The sequence below is a fragment of the Heterodontus francisci genome, unplaced genomic scaffold (genome assembly GCF_036365525.1).
Source record: "Heterodontus francisci isolate sHetFra1 unplaced genomic scaffold, sHetFra1.hap1 HAP1_SCAFFOLD_210, whole genome shotgun sequence".
In the NCBI taxonomy this organism is placed as follows: domain Eukaryota; kingdom Metazoa; phylum Chordata; class Chondrichthyes; order Heterodontiformes; family Heterodontidae; genus Heterodontus; species Heterodontus francisci.
Genome location: NW_027141403.1, coordinates 2,248,170 through 2,270,881, shown reverse-complemented (window position 1 = coordinate 2,270,881; position 22,712 = coordinate 2,248,170).

The following is a 22,712-nucleotide window of genomic DNA, read 5'->3' as shown; positions in this document are numbered from 1 at the left end:
CCTTTCCCCTGTCAGTATTCCGAAGGGATCGTTCCCTCCGCGACACCCTGGTCCACTCCTCCATTACCCCCAACACCTCGTCCCCATCCCATGGCACCTTCCGCTGCAATCGCAGGAGGTGTAATACCTGCCCATTTACCTCCTCTCTCCTCACTATCCCAGGCCCCAAATACTCCTTTCAGGTGAACCAGCGATTTACTTGTACTTCTTTCGATGTAGTATACTGTATTCGCTGCTCACAATGTGCTCTCCTCTATATTGGGGAGACCAAGCGCAGACTGGGTGACCGTTTTGCGGAACACCTCCGCTCGGTCCGCAAGCAGGACCCTGAGCTTCCGGTTTCTTGCCATTTCAACACTCCCCCCTGCTCTCATGCTCACATCTCTGTCCTGGGATTGCTGCAGTGTTCCAGTGAACATCAACGCAAGCTCGAGGAACAGCGTCTCATCTACCGATTAGGCACACGACAGCCTGCCGGACTGAACACTGAGTTCAATAATTTCAGAGCATGACAGCCCCCCATTTTACTTTCATTTTTAGTTGTTTTTTCTTTTTTCTTCTTTTTTGCTTTTTTACATTTTTTACAACCTTTTATATTGCATTTATTTCATTTCATCTTAGTTTATTCAGTTTGCTTACCCACTGTTTTTTTTCAGATTTGCACTTGCTGCTGTTCAATATTCAGTCCGTTAACACCTATTCTGTACGAATGCTTTGTGTTTCAACACACCATTAACATATTGTTTGCCTTTGCTCCATGACCTTTTGGTCAGCTATGTGGCCTTGTCCAACCTGCACCTTCTCCTTTGTTATCTCTTGCCCCACCCACACCTCACTTGCTTATAACCTGTGACATTTTTAATATTTGTCAGTTCCGAAGAAGGGTCAGTGACCCGAAACGTTAACTCTGCTTCTCTTTCCACAGATGCTGCCAGACCTGCTGAGTGGTTCCAGTATTTCTTGTTTTTATTCCAGAAAATATTTGGTTGCTGCAAAAAGTACATGGCAGGTAAAATGAAATGGAAGGGTTGTGAGGAAATTCACTCCTGTACTGAAAGAAACTGATCTCCTTTGCAATCTTTGTATTGTTGACTTGGTGCTGTTTATGAACTGTTTTGTAATGTATCTTTTTATAGTTTATTTAACGAATAAAGCACATTTTGGAAATAAACAAAAAAAGTTCAGAGAAGGTTCACTGGATTTATTCCTGTGATGAAGGGGTTGTCTTATGAGGAGGATTGAGCAGGTTGGACCTATACTGATTGGAGTTTAGAAACATGAGAGGTGATCGTATTGAGACATATAAGATTCTGAAGGGTCTTGACAGGGTAGATGCTGAGAGGATGTTTCCCATCATGGTAGAATCTAGAACTCGGGAACACAGTTTCAGAATTAGGGATTTTCCATTTAAGAAGGAAATGAGGAGGAATTTCTTCTCTCAGACAGTCGTTCATCTTTGGATTTTTATCTACAAGGAAGTCAAGGGTTATGGGGGGCAGGCAAGAAAGTGGGGTTGATGCCATGATCAGATCAGCCATGATCCTATTGAATGGCGGAGAAGGCTCGAGGGGGCCAGATGGCCTCCTCCTTCTACTATTTCTGTTCTTATGATCTCATTGCAGCTTGTTCCAAATGGTGACAAAAGAGTGGAATTCCAGAGGAGAGGTGAGAGTAATTACCCTTGAGTGAGTGTGGCATCAAGGATCCCTAGCAAAATTGAAATCAATGGGAATCAGGGGAAAATTGACCACTTGTTGGAGTCATACCTAGCACAAAGCAAGATGATTATGGTTAGTGGATGCCGATCATCTCAATCCAGGACATTGCCTCAGGAGTTTCTCAGGGTAGTGTCCTGGGCTCAACCATCCTCAGCTCTTTCATTAATGAGTTTCCCCTCAACTTAAGTCAGAAGTGGGAATGTTAGGTGATGATTCACAACTCCTCAGATACTGAAGCAGTCCGTGTCCGCAAGCAGCGAGACCTGAACAACATTCAGGCTTGAGCTGATAAGTGACAAGCGACTTGGTTGCCACAAAAGTGCCACGCAGTGAACATCTAGAATGAGAGACAATCAAACCATCTACCTTTTAATACTCAGCAGCATTATCATCACTGAATCCCTCACCAGCAACATCTTGGGGGTTACCATTGACCAGAAACTAAACTGGACCAGTCACATCTATGCTGCGGCTTTTAGCGTCGGTCAGAAATTGGGAATTCTGCCGCAAGTATCTCACCTCCTGACAGGCCAAAGCCTGTCCATTGTCTACAAGGCACAAGTCAGGAATGTGATGGAATACTCTCCACTTTTCTGGATAGCTGCAGCTCCAACAACACATATAAAGCTCAATACCACCCAGGACAAAGCAGTCCTCTTCATCGGTACCTCACCCACCACATTAAACATTCACTACCTCCACCAGCAGAGCACAGTGACAGCAGTGTGTACCACCTACAAGATGTACTGCAGTAACTCGCTAAGTAACGTTCAACAGCACCATCCAAACCCGTGATCACTACCACCTCGAAGGAGAAGGGCAGCAGATGCATGGGAACACCACCACCTGCAGGTTCACCTCCAAGTCACTCAACATCATGACTTGGAACTATATCACCATTTCTTCACTGTTGCTGGGTCAAAATCCTGGAACTCCCTCCGCAATAGCACTGTGGGTGTTTCTACACCACATTGAGTGCAGCAGTTCAAGAAGGGAACTCCCCACCACATTCTCAAGGGCAATTAGGGATGGACAATAGCCTTGCCAGCGATACTCACACCCAAGAATGAATAAAAAAACAAGTCATTCTCCACAGATTCCGCACAATTCAGGATTGGACATTTACTTCAGGAGCACAGAGCTTTATATAACTACAACATGAGTTCCAATCTTCAGATTCCATTAGCCTTTCACATTATTTTCTACCAGTCCACTAGCTTTTAGTGATTCAGTATTCGGGTCTCTGCTTCTCCAGTTTCTAACATCTCACCACTTATAAAAAACACTCTGATCTATCTTTCGTAGGTCCTAGATGACCCCTCATTTTAAACTCCATCTGCCAAAGCATTGCTCACTCACTTAATCTATCAAGAAGATTTGAAAATAAATTTCTTGCCAAAGGATAATGTTCTGCTTCTGCTCCCTTGCCATTTGCTTTTCCCGTTAGTCTTTCATTTGGTGTAAATCCAGAGAAAGTAAAGATGGAAGGCAGGAGGGAGGGAAAAATCTTGCTCCTTTTCGTGATCCCTATTTGATCTTCATTCCAGTCCAATTTGGGTGAAGAATTCCGATTGTCTGTCTCAATTTTAATAAAGTATAAACAATTCTGGAATCACCAGCGAGATATTGACAAGAACATGTTTCCAGGCCAACTTTCCTCAAAATCTCCCCCACAACAATGTTTTGGACACTTCATAAACTAACGACAAAATTGGGATCCGAACCCACACATGCAAAGCAAAATGCATTAACACGCCCCCGTCTTAACCTCTCGACCACCTTGTCAGCTGTTTAGACAGTACAGATCCTGGCTGTGCAGCCAGATGTGCAATGATGGAAATGCAGCTTCTGTAAGTAAATGAAATTTCCATCACATCAGGTCATGACCTGTTGGGAATGGAGCGGTGTGAAACATTTCCAGACCATGTCCAACACATTTCTACTCAGTGTGAAAATCCACCACGGAAAGACTGGAACATACAATCATATCATCACATCATGATTAACATCACTCAGACACCTGAACCATTAGGTCACTGACGAAGTTATGATGGCCGAATTTCTCATGAAATGACAACTGAACTAACTGACTGGAAGAATTGCTTTAATTCCACATGATCAGAGAGGCACAGCCTCAGACCGACTTGGCAGATGAATATTGATTGAATAATTTCTGTGTGAGGAATGTTCCAGCATCATAAACCAGGGGAGCGTGCTGACTGAGCTGTGTCTTCATCTCTTCTGGGCAGTCAGACAGTTCACCCTTCATTCTGCTCTGATTCACTTTCCCAAAGCGGATCTACAGATTCTCAAATCTGGGGACTGGGTTTTCTTATTTTTATCCTTTTCATTTTTCTTGCTCCTGACTGACAAATATATTCTAAATCTCGGATCAACCCTCCCCTTTGCGTCGTGTTACAGTCTTGGTTAAAAAAGACACAAAACGGCACAAACACTCTGAAACATACAACACGGTCACACTTTCCTTCAGTGAGATTAACCTGTTTTCCAGGTTAAATGCAACTGCAAACACATTGCGCTCAAAGAAATTGTGGGGGATTGAGTTGCCGTTGAAATATTAGCACTGAACATTTGTACAAGGAGGAACAGCCATTCCAAACTCACATCCTTCACAAAGGCAACCACTGAGCTGTTTTCTTGTGTCAATAAAATTCATAAGAAAAGTTAAAGTTCACAAGAAAACAGATGTAAACGATTGATAGCTAAACTTTTGAAGCAAGGATATGAATCCAAGATTTTCTGATTATTAGACAAACACTCGAGCCAACGAAGCTGCAGAGCCAGATCACAAATGCTGTGACAACTAAGGGCAGAGGAGGGCACTCTTTATTCTCATCCCACTTCTCCACAGGTCACAACATCTATTTTAACTTTTCCCACTTACTGAAACAGTCAATCATATACTCTATTTTTCCCAGGATAGAAGACACTGACCAGGTTTATTTAATGAACAACAAAATGATTCATTTATTGTAGAACAAGTTTTAACTAGTCATGAAGTAAAGCATAAACACAGGTGGAAATTTTAAAAGTTCCCTTTTCACCTTTACTTTTAAAGTCCTTTTTTTAAATCTTCGAGCCACATGCGCACACACACATACATCGGTTAACTGAAAAGATAAAAAGGGATTTAAAGATTTTTTTTTTTTAATTTTGTTACAAACACAAAAAAAACTCTTGGGCTGTTTAATTGCTCATTTTTGAAGAAAACATCAGATGAGATACGTTACTCCAAAATTGGAATACAGTCTAACTTCTGAGTATACGTAGTCAGGTCACTAGGGTATTTTAGAACAGTTCTTTTCAGAAGGCATTGAGAATTAATTTCAGCAGGCCTTCTTCAAAGAAATGTAACAAGATGAATTAACACACTGGACTTCTCAGGATCTTTTAAAGATTTTCTGGAAAACAAGCTGGGTTGTGGTCTTCTCTCCTTCCTCGACACTTCTTCAGGCTAACTTTATCAGCTGCTCACTCCAGCAGGTAAAACACACTGACTCTACAACCAAAAGCTTGTGAGTTTTCTGCTGTCTTAGGTGTACGCTGCTGCTGCCGAGCTTGTCCAATCAAGGGGCGTGAATGACTTCACTAACCACATCTCCCTGTTACCAGGGTTTCTGTTCTATATTTAACTTGAATTATGTGACAAACAGTAAACATAATTGCCAAATTGGCTGTTTTGGTGCTCTCTTGAAAAAGAACTGGCCCTACATTTATTCAGTTTGATTATGACTTCTTTAAAAAATATTTTAACAGAAGAAACAGAATCACTTCCAAAACAGCATGTACTTTCCCTGAGCTACAGGTTATTGCAAGACTCTTTGGCTGTGTTTATTTTAGGTGATTTTGTACTCAGGTTCTTTTGGAATCCATGTGTTTGCAGATCTTTGTGAGTGAGAGATGTGGAGATATGCTTAAAAAATTTCCCTTTAAATTATTCATATCTCCGTCTTTCCCCGAACTTTGTGCAAACACATTAATGAGGGAATCACACACATCAAGCCGTCAAACCTGTCCGCTAAACATTGAAAGGTGACAGTGTTTATTGTGACGGGGTTCCATTTATTCAGACACACCTTGATGATTCACACATGTAATGTATTTTTATATTATATTCATGACATAATGATGTAAATAAACACTTCCTTGCACTTGCCATCCTTGGCGAACATTTTCTCTGCTGATGCCCCCTGAATATATTAGAGAACATGGTGACGAGGTTGAGATAAAAGTCTGTAAATATAGGCAGCAAACAGCAGCAGGGACTGCAGTGAACAAGATTTACGTGACATATTTGTGCTTCTATTGGTGGGTGAAATAAGATAGAAAACACACAAAATCCTACATTTGAGCTCACGTATAAGATTGCTCTGTCTATGGAGATAGCATCAAAGAATGCTCAGGAATTTCGTCCTATGCCAGTGATAGTAACACACTTCAGGGGAACTTAAAAAAAAACTGGTAAAATGGGCTTTCACATAACAGATGGAATTTTACACAGAGAAATGTGAAGTGATACAATTTGGAAGGAAGAATGCCTTATAAATGAAACGTTACAATTCTAAACTGGGTGCAGGAGCAGAGAGACAATGTACACCAATGTTTGAAGGATTGAAAAGGTAGCTGAGAGCAAACAGGACACTTGGCTTTATTAATAGAGGCATAGAGTAAAAACTTATAAGTTATGCTAAACCTTTATAGAATACTGGGAATGAATGGCCTCTTCCTGTACTTCCACAGAAAGCTTCCATTCCAGGTTTACACACACTCATCATGATCACTCTCCACAGATCCCGCCACTCCAGGCTTGGACACCCACTTCAGGATCACTCTCCACAGATCCCGCCATTCCAGGTTCGGACACCCACTTCAGGATCACTCTCCATAGATCCCAGCACTACGGGCTAGGAGACCCTCTTCAGAGATCGTAAACCTCCAGACACGGACATCCTTTGAGGACCACACTCCACAGATTCTTCCCTCCAGGCTCAGACACCCTCTTCAGAATCACTCTCCATACATCCCGCCGCTCCACACACGGATATCTCCCTCAGGATCAGATCAAAGAATGTTGCTTGTCACTTATCAGCTCAAGACTGAATGTTGTTCAGGTCTTGCTGCTTGCAAGCCCAGACTGCTTCAGTATCTGAGGAGATGTGAATCATCAGCGAACATTCCCACTTCTGACTTATGTTGAAGAGAAAGCCATCAATGAAACAGCTGAGGATGGTTGGGACTAGGACACTGCCCTGAGAAACTAAGTATCCAGTCATGAAAGGTGGTGGACAATTAAATAACGAACCAGATGAGGAGGGTCCAAAAACATTCCTATCCTCAATGTTGGTGGAGCCCAGCACGTCAGTGCAAAAGGTGAACCTGGAGCATTTGAAACCATCTTCAGTCAGAAATTGCTCAGTGGATGATTCATCTCGGCCTCTTGAGTTCCCCAGCATCACAGCTTCCAGTTTTTAGCCAATTTGCTTCACTCCACATAATGGCAAGAAACAGCTGAAGGCACTCGATACAGCAAAGACTATGGGCCCTAGCAATATTCCGGCTCTAGTACTGAAGACTTGTGCTCCAGAACTAGCTGTGCTCTGAGCCATGCTGTTCCAGCAGAGCTACAAAACAGGCGTCTACTCAACAATGTGGAAAATTGCCCAGGTGTGCCCTGTCCGTAAAAAAGCAGGACAAATGCAATCTGACAAATTCCCGCCCCATCAGTCTGCTATTAATCATCAGCAAAGTGATGGAAGATGTCAGCAACAGTGCTATCAAGCACCACACACTTAGCAATAATCTGATCATCGATGCTCAGTTTAGGTTCTGCCAGGGTCACTCAGCTCCAGGAAATAATTTGGCAGATAGAGTATAATGTGGGAAAATGTGAGGTTATCCACTTTGGTAGGAAGAATAGAACAGGAAAATATTATTAAAATTGTGAGAGTTTACGGAATGCTGCAGTGTAGAAGGATCTGGGTGTCCTCGGACATGAATCACAAAAAGTTACCATGCAGGTACAGCAAATAATTAGGAAGGCAAATGGAATGTTACCCTTTATTGCAAGGGGGATGGAGTATAAAAGTAGAGAAGTCTTGCTACAAATGTACATGGTGCTGATGAAACCACACCTAGGGTACTGTGTACAGTTTTGGTTTCCTTATTTAAGGAGGGATATACTTGCATTGGAGGCAGTTCAGAGAAGGTTCACTAGATTTATTCCAGTGATGAAGGGGTTGTCGTATGAGGAAAGTTGAGCAGGTTGGACCGATACTCATTGGAGCTGAGAAAAATGAGAGGTGAATGTCTTGAGACATACAAGATTCTGAGGGTACTTGACAGGGTAGATGCTGAGAGGAAGTTTCCCCTCGTGGTGGAATCTAGAACTAGGGGACACAGTTTCAGATTTAGGGATTTTTCATTTAAGAAGGAATTTCTTCTCTCAGAGCGTCATTAATCTTTGGAATTCCCTACCACAGAGAGCAGTGGAGGCTGGGTCATTGAATGTCTTCAAGATTTTTATCTACAAGAGAGCCAAGGGTTATGTGGGCAGGCAAGAAAGTGGGGTTGAGGTTATGATCAGGTCAGCCATGATCCTATTGAATGGCGGAGCAAGCTCGAGGGGCCAAATGGCCTACTCCTGCAACTAGTTCTTCTGATCTTCTGTTCTTATCACTCATTGCAGCTTGGTCCAAACAGAGATGAAAGAGTGGAATTCCAGAGGAGAGGTGAGAATGATTACCCTTGCGTGAGTGTGGCATCAAGGATCCCTAGCAAAATTGAAGTCAATGGGAATCAGGGGGAAAACTCTCCACTTGCTGGAGTTGTACCTCGCACAAAACAAGATGTTGTAGTTAGTGGAGGCCAATCATCTCAGCCCAGGACATTGCTTCAGTAGTTTCTCAGGGTAGTGTAGTAGACCCAAACATCCTCAGCTGTTTCATTGACGACTTTCCCTTCAACATAAGTCAGAAGTGGGAATGTTAGGTGATGATTCACAACTCCTCAGTTGAAGCAGTCTTTGCCTACAAGCAGCAAGACCTGAACAATATTCAGGCTTGAGCTGATAAGTGACAAGCAACCTTCTGGCCACACAAGTGCCAAGCAGTGAACATCTCCAATGAGAGAGAGAAAAAAATCTACCTTTTGATATTCAGAAGCATTATCATTGCTGAATCCCCCACCATCAACATGTTGGGGGTTACCATTGACCAGAAACTTAACGGGACCAGTCACATCTATGCTGCGGCTATAAGTGCAGGTCAGAGATTAGGAATTCTGCAGCAAGTATCTCACCTCCTGATACACCAAAACCTGTCCACCATCTACAAGGCACAAGTCAGGAGTGTGATGGAATAGAGCCCACTCAACAGCACTCAAGAAGCTCAATTCCATCCAGGACAAAGCAGCCCACTTGATCGCCACCTAACCCACCACCTTAAATATTCACTCGCTCCACCACCAGTACACAGTAGCTGCAGTGTGTACCATCTCTATATGCACTGCAGTAACTCGCCAAGTATCCTTCAATAGCACCTTTCAAACCTGTGACCTCTACCACCTCGAAGGACAAGGGCGGCAGATGCATGGGAACTCGCCATCTGCAGGTTCTTCTCCAAGTCACTCACCATCCTGACTTGGAACTATATCGCCATTTCTTCACTGATGTTGGGTCACCATCCTGGAACTCCCTACCCAGTAGCACTGTGGGTGTTCCTACACCATATGGACTGCAGCAGTTCAAGACGGCAGCTCACCACTGCATTCTCAAAGGCAATTAGGAATGGGTAATAAATGCTAGCCTTATCAGCGATACTCACATCCAAGAATGAATAAAAAACAAATCACTCTCCACAGATTCCCCACAATCTGGGCTTGGACATTCGCTTCAGGAGCACAGAGCTTTATATCACTGCAACATGAGTTCCAAACTTCATATTCCGTTCGCTTTTCACATTATTTTTCTGCCAGTCCACTAGTTTTTAGTAATTCTGTATTCGGGTCTCGGCTCCTCCACAGTTTCTAACATCTCACCTCTTACAAAAAAACACTCTGATCTATCTTTCGTAGGTCCTAGATGACCCCTCATTTTAAACTCCATCTGTCAAAGCATTGCTCACTCACTTAATCTATCAAGAAGAATTGAAAATAAATTTCTTGCCAAAGGATCATGTTCTGCTTCTGCTCCCTCGCCGTTTGCTTTTCCCGTTAGTCTTTCACTTGGTGGAGATCCAGAGAATTTCAAGAAGGAAGGAAGGGAGGGAGGCAAAATCTTGCTCCGTTTCGTGATCCCAACTTGATCTTCATTCCAGTCCAATTTGGGTGAAGAGTTCCAATTGTCTGTTTCAATTTTAATAAAGTATAAACAATTCTGGAATCACTGTCTGGAAATTGACAAGAACAGGTTTCCAGGCTGACTTTACGCAAAAAGTGCCCCATTTTAAACAATGCACTACACAGCTCACAAACTAATGGGATTCAAACCCATACATGAAGAACAAATAGATCAGCAGTCCATTGCCTTCACCTCTCAGCCACCTGGTCAATTGCACAAGCATGACTGTCACCTTCAACACAACTCCTGGCTGTGCAGCCAGCTGCAGTGACCGAATGGTTCAGGCGTCTGAGTGATGTTAATCATGATGTGATCAAATGATTGTATGTTCCACTCTTTCCGTGGTGGATTTTCACACTGAGTGGAAACGTGTTGGACATGGTCTGGAAATGTTTCACACCGCTCCATTCTCTATTTCATTTACTTACAGAAGGTTCCATCATTACACAACCCATAAGATGAACTTTTTCCAAAAGGCTTCAGTGTATTTAACTCTGTGTCCAACACTGTGAGGCAGCTTTCTGTGTTAAGAAGAGTGTAATTTATTGACTGGTCTCTTGGATCTTGCATCAAACAGGGTGACAGACAGAGGTCTGTGTGCAGAGGGTTTGGAGGTGAGCTCTGATTCCTAACCCTTTCTGGATTGTGAGGAATAAAGAATGAATGAGAGAGAGAGAATGTGGGAGAAGGGATGATGGGAGAATTTGTCCGTGAACGTGATTAAAAGTGGCTCAAACGCAAGATATCAAGAGCGGAACATTAACATAATCTGAGTTCCACAATCTGGTCGGGTCCCATTCCCCTGAAGTGAGGAATGAACGGGTGGAAAATTCCGCCTGGAGTTATATTTGTCTCCAATGAAGATGAGTTCACAGTGAGGATGGAATAGCTCAGTTGGGGGAACACTAGATTGAAGAACCAGGATACAATCCCTGGTTTCATCAGGTTTAATTTGGTGTCTCCATCATTTTAAGTAGAGAGAATCAGAGGGGAGATTTTCCACTCTTGACCCCATGGGCTGAATTTTAAACTAACGGTGCGGCTCTTGGCAGAGGCACCGGCAGTGGGTGTCGTCACCAAACGAGTGAAATGTGGCCGACCGACCCCGATCACGGAGCAGTCGACCAATTAATGAAGGGGAGACGTGGGGCCCATGTAAACAAGGACCAGAGGTAGGGAATGAGGCGCTGATGGCACCGACATCTGACACAACGGCAGGTGCTGGCACCATATTTAAAGGGTTGCCAGCCCTGCATTCACTGCTGCCTGGTTTAAAGGAGTGTCTTCCTGAGAGCCCTCTGCTGTCCCAGGACCCGTTCTGCTGCCTCTGATGCCCCAGGACCCGTTCTGCTGCCTCTGCTGCCTGATGGGTAAGGAGCTGAATGCGTGCCTGCAGTGACCATGGTCCCACGGTTTAGCGATGCCTCCCTGCCAGTTCTCCTCCAGGTGGCAAGAGAAAGGTGGAAGATCCTCTTCCCCAGGGATGGGAGGTGGAGACCTGTCCACCTGACCAAGCAAAGCTGGCTGAAGATAGCAGGTGAGGTCAGCAGCCGTGGGTTCACCCCCAGGACATGGATCCAGTACAGGAAGTGGGTCAATAACCTGATCCAGGCTGCTCAAGTGAGAACTCCAAACACTTTGGACCCTTTGGACATTGCGTGTGGCAGAGTGAGAGGGAGTGTTTGGTGAAAGGGAGTGACCACCCAGTCATGTGTATTGGGGAAGGGCAGCAGGACATGCTGCCTGAGGCTTGGATGCATCTCGGTGAGAGGTGCATGTCAGTCATTGTATAACCTCACACAGTCCCTCGAGAGGGGCCGCATGCAGGAAGAATACGTGTATCCCCATCATGGACTGCTGGACTATCACCATCAGAGATCTTGTCCCCGCTGGGAGACTAACTTTGTTCATCATTGTGTCTGCAGGAGAAGACATCACACAATTGGAAAGAGCCAATCAAGACCGACGGTGGAGTGCCTTATCTCCATGTCCTCATCCCGATGGAGGAGGAGGCCATGGAACTGGCCGGGCAGCAAAGCAGCTGCTCCATAGATGATGGAGAGACAGGGGCACCTACCCAAGAGAGTGAGTGAACATCTCCTGGGGCACAAGGGAGCATCTGCTGCAAAGGAGCCACACTGTTCATCTGTTCACCACTGCATCAATGGAGCTGCACAGTAGGGGTGGTTGGAATGTCACGATGGGAAGACCCTAACCCTTCAATGTCCCTGTTTTCTCATGAAGGCCCGGATGAATGACATGAGCGAAGAGCTGGAGAGACTGGGAGACAGCTGGACACATCTGAGGAGCAGGAGGGAGCCTCAGAGGGTGCACCGTCACATGATTCCCCCGCATCCTGCACCAGAACAGAAACTCTCACGTTGCTGGGTATCCGTTCGCTGTTAGATTTGGGCACACAAACTGATGAGCACATCACAGACAGGCCCGGGCAGCTGACGGAGGCTGTGACAGCCGAGGCCACTGGCACTTGGCGGTCTGTGGGAGGCCAGGCCCACACTGAGCCCCAGGCTGATGACATGTCTCTGGTGTTACTAGCAACACGGGAAATGCTGCAGCTGCAGTGAGAGGTCAGGCAACATCTGGCAGAGTTGCCAGACGCTATGTGTACCCAAGCATGGACAATGGAGGAGTCCATCCAGGCCTTGGACGCTGCACTGTCTCTGATGGGGGTGTGTCTGGCTTCCTCCATTGAGAGATTGGTGACTCTCATGGAGAGGCAGATCCAGCCGACCAATCAGTGGCTGCCGGAGATGTGCGCAGACCTGCACTCCATCACTTTGTCCTTGAGCTCCATCCAGCGGTGACAAGGTGAGAGGGGGGACGAGGCACCTGAACTCTCCACCAGGTCCACGACCCTCTCAGGTCAGCAGGGAGGTACAAGTGTGTCTGATAAGGGGGAGGAGCAGCTGGCTGCTACATCTGGGGTCTCCTCTCAGGGGGCTCCTGGTGTGGACAGGAGCTCTGAAGCCCCTCTGCCAGTAACACCAGTGATGCCAGCACCTCCATTATCCTCGCTGACAGAGCGGGTCCCTGTACGTGTGCAGGAGGTCCTCAGTGAGCCAGGGCCCTCCAGGCCTCAGGCAGTGAGAGGACGGCCGCCAATGTCATCCCAAGCCATGGGGCAGCAAGGTCAGCAGCCTGTCTTCACCTCAGCTGACAGAGCAGGGGGAGTAGCACGTAGGAGCACCCGGAAAAGATTTAAGAAGAGCACCTAGATTCACTGAGGGGTTCACGGGTGAATGTACATTCCAGATGGATAGGGTTGTGTTTGGTGTCGCACAGAATAAAGAAATGATGTTCTCTCACTATGTCTCCTTCCAATTGTTGATGCCCTTTGGGACTTCATTTCAACCCTTCATCCCAAGGGGCTGGCAGTGAGGGACCAAGCCCTGAGTTCACAAAGCTTCGGCCTTGTCACTGTGCGATGTGTACCTGGGCGCTGTAGTGTAGAAGGAAAGAGGTGACAACAGGGCTGCTTAAAGCTAAGGCTTTATTGCTGTGGTTCCAGAAGGTGGTAAGGCTCAAAGGAAACTTGAATGTATAAGGGTGTCTCGTGTCTCCCTTGTGTGTATCTCATGGTGGCTTTCGTGCTGTGCCTGAGGTTCTTCATCTGGCACTGCTTGGGCAGCATCCTCCTCCACATCCTCATCATCAGAGGAGGCATCACACTCCATGATATCCTCACGAGTCAACACCTCACCCCTCTGTAATGCCAGATTGTGCAGAGCACAGCAAACCACCATGATATGCGAGACCCTCACCAGGACATACTGATGGGCTCCACAGATACAATCTAAGTGCCTGAATCTCATCTTCAGGAGACCAATGGCCTCTTTGATGGTCGCTCGGGTTGACCTGCAGCAGGTATTGTACCTCTCCTCTGCATCTTGTGTGAGTTCCTCACAGGCGTCAGTACTCATGTCCTCAGTGGGTAGCCCTTGTCTTTAAGGATCCATCTGAGAAAGCGCATGTGGCCACGGAAAAGTTCTGGCACCTGCGACTGCCTTGGTATGCAGGTGTTGTGGCTGCTTCCCGGGATTTGTGCACACACCTGTAGGATCTATTTGTGATGGTCACAGACCAGTTACACACTGAGCAAGTGGAAGCCCTTCCTGTTGAAGGCTGCTGGCTGGTCTGTGGCAGCCCTGATGGTCACATGGGTGCAGTCAATGACACCCTACCCCTGGGGGAATCCAGCGATGGCCCCGAATCCTATAGCCCTCTCAGCTTGACTGTTTGGATCAATGTGCACATAGTCACCGGCCCTCCTGAACAGGACATTGGTGACCTCCTTGAGGCACTGATTCACCACAGACTGTGAGATTCCACACATATCTCCAGTGCATCCCCGCAATGATCTGCTGGTGTAGAAGTTCAGTGGCACGGTGACCTTCAGTGACACTGGCATCAGGTGCCCACCAAGTCCCATGGGGCACAGCTGCATCATGGCAGAAACGACCTCCGTGGAGAGGTGCAGTCTGTGGAGACACTGTCACTCGGACATCTGCAGGTAGTTGAACCTCGGCTGACGTGTTTCTCTGCCTCCTTCTCCAGCCTCCTGTTCGAGGCTGGCCCTCCTGTGGGCCCCCAAGCAGCTGTGGTGCCCCTGTTGGTGCCTGCGCTCCCTCTCCACTACTGCTCTTCTTCAATGGGAAATCCAGGGTGAATGAGGCTGATGACAGGTTGCCCCTCCCTGAGTGCAAGGCCTTCACAGTAAACAACACCCAGCCACAGTTCCCTCACTTGTCATCCTCAATGAGGTGACACTGCCCCAATGGCACCCTGGTGTTGTTCCCCCTGCAGAGCTGGCACATTGGCCCCCACTCCTGACAGTGTTTCCCGATGCCCTTTCCCCCTCCACCCATGCTGCCAAGTTTTGCTGCCTCACCCGATAGCTTCCCTTTGAAGCCAACACTCAGCTCCCACCTCCCAGTCACCTCCTTTAACCAGGCGAGGCTCTGAAGCCCCGTGGTTCCCATGTGCTATTAGTTCAATTGGAACCAGTGAATAAAATTGCTGACAATTGGACTCATAAATACTTTAAATGCCTTCTTGCCGTGTGGATGTGCGAAGTCTGCCCTCCATGTTAACCGCCGACAGAAAAATCCGGTCTGACGTCTTCCATCCCTATTTTATACACCCCCCTCCCCCTCCCCAGCCTCCATTCCCGTCTCCAACGGTCCCTTAAAATTCTGGCCCATGTCTCTAAGACTAATGGGAGTGAAACTACATCTGCTCCTTAGACTGAACAGGGAGAGCTGCTCTCTCTCTGTTTAAAGTGAATGAATCTGATCTTGACCTTGTCTTACTGGAACGTTCACTGTCTGGAAATGTCTGTTTGAAAATGTTTTCCTGGTATATTAATGGAGCAGAGGAGCAGATGTGAGGTACTGTTGAACAGAGAGGTTTGGAAGTGGGTGAAGGGGTGGAGTGCCGGTGGGAGTGAGAGGCGCAATGAATTGGCCATTCTCAATAGAGTGTCAGGAATGAAGGTCAGAGGAACAGACCAGGCTGGAAACACAGAAAGAGCGAGGTGAAGCTGGTGTGAAAAACAGAGATTAAACAACAGGCTTGTTCAGTTGGTTTGGGTCTGGTGTTTAGAATACCTGAATCTGGGTTCACTTCCCTTCCAACTCAGGCAATTGTACCAACATTATGTTCATAAAACCATAGACTGATACCCAAAGAAGGAGACCATTTGGTCCATTTTGTCAGTGCTGTCTCTTTGGTTGTGCTATCCAATTAGTCCTGGTGTTCAGCGTTTTCCTGTAATCTGAACATTTTCCTTCCAGTATTTATCCCAATTGCTTTTCAAAGTTACTACTGAATCTGCTTTCAAGTCCTGATCTGGCAGTGCATTCCAGATCACAACACATCACTGAATAAAAAATCATTCCTCATTTCGCCTCTGGTCTTTTCTCAATCACCTGATAAATACATCCTTTGGTTACTGACCCTTTTGCCACTGGAAACAATTTCTCCTTATTTAAAACTTATTGAAAACCTTCTTGATGATGTCACATACTAGACTGCCAGTAAAACTGAAGCCCATGGAATAAAAGGGACAATGACAGCATACATATGAAGTTTGCAGACTCATTGGAACATAGAAACATCGGAGCAGGAGTAGGCCATTCAGCCCATCGAGCCCACCCCTCCATTCAATATGATGATGAATGATCATCCACATCAATGCCTTTTTCCCACACTAACACCATATCCCCTATATAATTTGTATTTAGAAATCTGTCAATCTCTGCTTTAAACATACTCAATAACTGAGCTTCCACAGCCCTCTGGGTAGACAATTCCAAAGATTCACAACCCACTGAGTAAAGAAATTTCTCCTCATCTCTGTCCTAAGTGGCTTTCCCCTTACGTTGAAATTGTGTCCCCTAGTTCTAGATTCCTCAACCGGAGGAAACAGCTTCAGCTACCCTGTCTATCCCTATAAATATTTTGTAAGTTTCAATGAGATCACCTCTCATTCTTCAAAACTCTAGAGAATACAGGCCCAGTTTCCCCAATCTCTCTTCATATGACAGTCCCGCCTTCCCGGGAACAAGTCTGGTGAACCTCCGTTGCACTCCCTCTATGGCAATGATATCCTTCCTGAGGTAAGGGGAACAAAACTGCACACAGTATTCCAAACTGCAGACCAACCAAGGTTATATACAATTGAAGCAAGACTTCACTACTCCTGTACTCAAATCCTCTTGCGATAGAGTCTAACATGTCATTCGCCTTCCTAATTGCTTGCTGCACCTGCATGTTAGCTTTCAGTCACGTATTGACAAGGACACCCAGGCCCCTTTGCACATTTACACTTTCTAATCTCTTACCATTCAAGAAATAATCTGCACATCTGTTTCTCCTACCAAAGTGGACATCCACACATCTTTGCACATGATATTCCATGTGCCATTTTCTTGTTCACTCACTAAGTCTGTCCAAGTTTTGTGTCATCCACGAACTTGGAAATACTACATTTGGTCCCCACATCCGAATCATTGATATATACTGTGAAAAGCTGGGTGACAGTGTGGTGGTGAACAGTTGCATTTCTGTCTGGAGGAAGGTTTACAGTAGGTTCCCCATGGTTCCTCATAACTTCAGTTATGTGCAGAGACTGGAAAAGCTGGGGTTGTTCTCCTTGGAGCAGAGCAAGTTCAGAACAACTTTGACAGAGTTAGAATCAAGGAATCAAATGGTTACAATACAGAAGGAGACCATTCAGTCCATCATGTCCATGACAGCTCTTTGCAAGAGCAAATCAGCTAATTCCACTCCTCTGCCATTTCATTGTAGCCCTGCAAATTTTCTCTATTCAGGTGTTTATCCAATTCCCTTTTGAAAGCCACGATTGAATCTGCCTCCAGCACACTCTCAGGCAGTGTATACCAGATCCGAACCACTCGCTCTGTCCCACACCCCTGGTATCATTGCAGAAAATCTCTTCTGTTCATTTCATCCCTCATAAATAATTGAAATGTAATGTTCCTTAGGAAATGCACAACATGAAAAGGAGAGAGAAATAAATGCTGAGCAAAATAGAAGTCAATGTTTGGAAGGTAAAAAGAGCAAAAGATGTAACTTTTATTCTGGATGAGTGAGAGGAATATATCACACTTTGGGGATTTTGTAAGAGGATTTATTGATAAACCTGGGATTTGAGAGGAAGCTGGTTCATGGTTTACAGAACAAATTCAGCCCCTGGGGTGGAGCCAACAGCTGCACCGTCCAATAACAGACAGGACGCGGACACTGTCTCAGGCCTGGTGAGCTCAGTCGATGAAAGCATGAAACTCTGAATCTCAAGCTTTGAGTTTGAGCCCCACGGTGGGTGTTTTTTATTTCCTTTTTAGGCTGATTTTACAGGCGTTCTCCAGCTCTGAATTCCTCGGCAGAGAGTTCAGAGAGTGTTTGAAATGAGATTCAACAGCAGTATGAGAAAGTCTCTCCTTGATTCAAGACTCTTACCTCTCCGCAGCAACTCCCTGCTGAAGATTGAACTTTATCTCATTTCATTCTCAGCTCAGGGTCAGTGTGGATCACTGGGACTTCTGGCTGTCTCCCACTTCACAATCCATCAGTGCTGAGAAAGCAATGGGGAATATTACTCACATGTTGTAATGTATTATAAATGCTTGAATGTATTTCACACTGTGTCTAACAGTGTGAATCTCCCCTGGTATATCAGCTCACCAATACTTCAACAGAACATTCACATGATGTGAGCTCTGAGATCTGTTCAGATCCCATTCCCAAGACCTGGAAAGTGGGATTGGGCTGGATCACTCTTTTTCAGCTGTCACAGACACGATTGCTAAATGGTCTCATTCTGTGCCATAAATTTTCTCCATTTTCTATGTTCTATGAAGTGAGGTGTGATTGGGAGAGGCAATTCCACCAGGGTTATATTTTCGACCAAAACAAAGACACAAGGGATACTTCACTTTTTTATTCATTCATTCATGGGATGTGGGCATCGCTGGCTAGGCCAGCTTTTATTGCCCATCCCTAATTGCCCTTAAGAAGGTGGTGGGTTGGGCTGCCTTCTTGAACCACCGCAGTCCATGTGGGGTCGGTACATCCACAGTGCTGTGAGGAAGGGAGTTCCAGGATTTTGATACAGCGACAGTGAAGGAACGGCGATATAGTTCCAAGTCAGGATGGTGTGTGGCTTGGAGGGGAACTTGCAGGTGGTGGTATCCCCTGCATTTTCTGCCCTTGCCCTTCTAGGTGGTAGAGGTTGCTGGGTTTGGAAGGTGCTGTCGAAGGAGTCTTGGTGCATTGCTGCAGTGCATCTTGGAGACAGTACACACTGCTGCCACTGTGCTTCGATGGTGGAGGGAGTGAATGTTTGTAGATGGGGTGCCAATCAAGTGGGCTGCTTTGTCCTGGACGGTGTTGAGATACTTGAATTGGAATTGCACCCATCCAGGCAAGTGGAGAGTATTCCATCACACTCTTGACTTGTGCCTTGTAGATGGTGGACAGGCTTTGGGGAGTCAGGAGTCATCGATGAGTGAGAGGAATATATCACACTTTGGGGCTTTTGTAAGAGGATTTATTGATAAACCTGGGATTTGAGAGAAGCTGCTTCATGGTTTACAGAACAAATTCAGCCCCTGGGGTGGAGCCAACAGCTGCACTGTAATTACTCACCTCAGGATTCCAAGCCACTGACCTGCTCTTGTAGCCACGTTATTTGTATGGCTACCCATTGTAACCCCCATGATGTTGATAGTGGGGGATTCAGTGATTGTAATGCTATTGAATGTCAAGGGGAGATAGTTAGATTCTCTCTTGTTGGAGATATTCATTGCCTGGCTCTTGTGTGGTGCGAATGTTACTTGCCACTTATCATGCCAAGCCTGTGAGACTGAAATAGCTCAGTTGGGAGTGTGTTAGACTGAAGATCCCTGGTTCAATCTGGGGTTTTGGCAGTTCTCCTTTATTCTGCATCGCCATTTGGTTTTGACTCTCGAGTTGCTCAATTTACACTGAAATTATTTACCCAACTCTGAATGTTGGATTGGAATAGAGGGATATCAAGGATGGGAAATATTTACATTGTCTGCTTTAGCTTATTCTCTATCTCCTTGTGTCCTTTTCCCCAGTTTTTGACTCTCTCGGGGCAGGGTGAACATTTGATTTGCTGCATTTGTCCCAAACTGAAGCCTTTTCCACATCTCTGGGCGGTCAGACTCACTCTGTCTGTTTTTGCTGCTCGTGACCATTAACGAGAACAGGCCACGAGTTCAACGTTTATCAGCAAACGGAAGATAATTGGAAAGAATTCTGTGATACTCCAGCCCAGTGACAAAGATGCAATGGATGTTATTCAAAATAAGTTCCCTCTGACATTTTATGTAAACTTGTTTGCATCTAAAAGTTGGATTTTAATTGTTACAAAAATGTGTCAAATTAATGACTGACCATTTGACAGCGCACATGGGGATCAATTCCACAGCCTTGTTGTTATCAACACTGCGTCCTAACCAACTGAACTAAGCGGCCTATAGACAGAGCCAGGTGTAGGTTTGAGCCGCACGCTGGGCGGTTTGTGTTTTATTTCTCACACTGGGTGACAGAGCGATTGTACAAACAATGGACACATCACATCCCTGAAACATTGTTCAGATATAAAACAGTGTGAAATAAGAACTGAGCATGGAAATGGAACGGAACCAGAAATCAGGACTTTAATCTATTGAAGTTGATCTTGAAATTCAACCATTCACTGAACATTCCAATAGATCGAACTCTCTTCTGATTGAAAATCCAGGAACTTGAGCTGCTGCAAAACATAACTGAGCCTGACGTGAGTTGAACACACAACCTTCTAAAGTGGAAGCAGATGCGCTACTATTGCGACACAAGCTGACAGATAAAGCAAAGTGTTCCATTCCTGACAGATTTACTTCTTGTTTCGATTCAGTGATTGAAATTAATTCAATCCTCATCTGAACTCCGCTCTGTAAATGCCTGCTACTGGACCTGAACCCGACGGGACCCGACGACCTGTCTGGTCCGGGTCGTGTTGTGTCGCTCTTCCGGGTCTGGCTTTCGGGCTCGGGTCGGGTCAGGCCAGGTTCGGGTCAGGCTGGGTCCAGGTCGGGCTGAGTCCATGTTGGAAACACACAGTAAGTATTACATTTTGCTCTGCTGGGAAGTTGAGTTTAATAAGTGTCAAAAGTTGAAAAGCCAACCAAAGCTGGGAGTCCGGGACATGAAGGAGGGAAACTCTGAGTCTGCGCAGTGAGCATGTGAGCATCTCGATGATGTCATTGCGCTTCATGCTGCAGCTTCCTGCAGATTCGGAATCGGGCGGCAGGAAAAGTGAAAATTCCGGTGGTCGGGTAAGGCTCGGGTCGGTTCGGGCGTGGGAATAAATGGAGATACTCGGGCCGGATCGGGCTCGGGTCCAAAGTGGTTCTGTGTGGTTCGGGTCGGGTTTTTTTCCTGACCTGAGCAGGCCTTTCCCGCTCTATCAGTTCAGTGCCTTATTTAAAATATTACTTGGAGTTCTGTTTTACAGGGTCTCGGCTGTATAAGTGTTTCCCAGACACACTATTCTGATTAATCAGACATTTTGCTGCTAACTGCTGCTGCTGCAATTGAAATGTAAAAACGAATTTCCAGTGGCCTGCAACCAATGGACAAATACATTTCAGAAAAATAAAGCTCATTCACCAATCCACAAATGTGTCTTTCTGCTTAAATTTATAAACAAAACCTTCTCTCCACTATGAGAACTATACAATCACTACAGTTATTTGAAAGTTAGTATAAGATGTTCCAGTTCATCAATGTTAAAACTGCAGCAGGTTTTCCAGAAAACTTCTCTGTTGGAACCTCAGTCCCATTTAGATTGAAAGTGGACAATTAATGTATTCACTTGTTCATTGTGGACAGGTGTCTGACTTAGAATAAATCTCATTAACTTTCAATGAGGTGGCAGTATTTCTGTGCTCCCATTTTACACAGTCTGTCCTGTTCATGCACCATGTTTTTATTCTCCTCTCCCATTCTCCACAGGATACAGATTACAAGCATCATCAATCTCGCTGTTGAAAAGCATTGGAAGAATCTGGTCACACAGGTATTGAAACATTCATTATCTGCCATTTTACAAGTTGGTTGCTTTAAACACAGTACGATGTGCAATCATCTTGAAAAGAGATTCTCTTCAATATCCAACACAAATTGAATTGCAAACCGGACAGACAAACACAGGAGAACAAGTGACTAGTGAACACAAAGCTCGTGGTGCTCATTTTCAGATTGATTGCAGTCATCTTACAAAACAAGTGAAAGAATATTACAGTGAAATGATTTGGAAAGTAGGTGTGACAATTGTTGGTGCCTTTCTTTGCTCTTTTGATGAAACTTTCTTGCACCTGAGTCCTGTTCATGTCTCTGTTTCCTCTATTGAATGAGGAAGGAGGTATTTGATCAGAAATCAACTGGATTGTGTACCTTTGAGAGGAGATTTCTGCACCGGCAGGGCTGGAAACAGGAGTGAGTGAAAGACACTGCATGGAGTTTGATTTTGGACAGAGGGAGAGCAAATCTAACAGGACTGTGCAATATTGGCCTGGATTTTACAGTCCCAATAGCAGCAAACACTGAGACTTTCACTGCTATTGAGGGTCTGAACAGCACTGCAACTGCCAGTACATGCACACACTAACACCAGCATCTGGAAGTTGTGGTGGTGAGAAATGTGCTCAGAAGGAGCCTCTGATCATAATCGCACCAGCCCACTCTTTAAAGTGACAGGGACCTGTAGTTCAGAAATTTGGGCTCATTGCCCACAACGTACCCTGATTTGTACCTGGGTTGGATTAGAGCCGGTACCAACAGGCTCAGGGGTGCTCAGGAAGGACTTTTCTGTTGACACAACAGCTCCACTATTCCAGGAAGACACCGGCAGCAGCAGGGGGCAACTTTCAGAAAGGAGTTCAGACATTTTAAATTTTGTATTTTATTTCTTAATTGTTTGTAAGTTTTTAGCATGGCCTGATCAGGGTTCTTAAATTTACATCTGACTTTTTATTAACAAGATTGAAGTGCTTTTAAAAGATCTCTAAATATATATGACTTTTTAT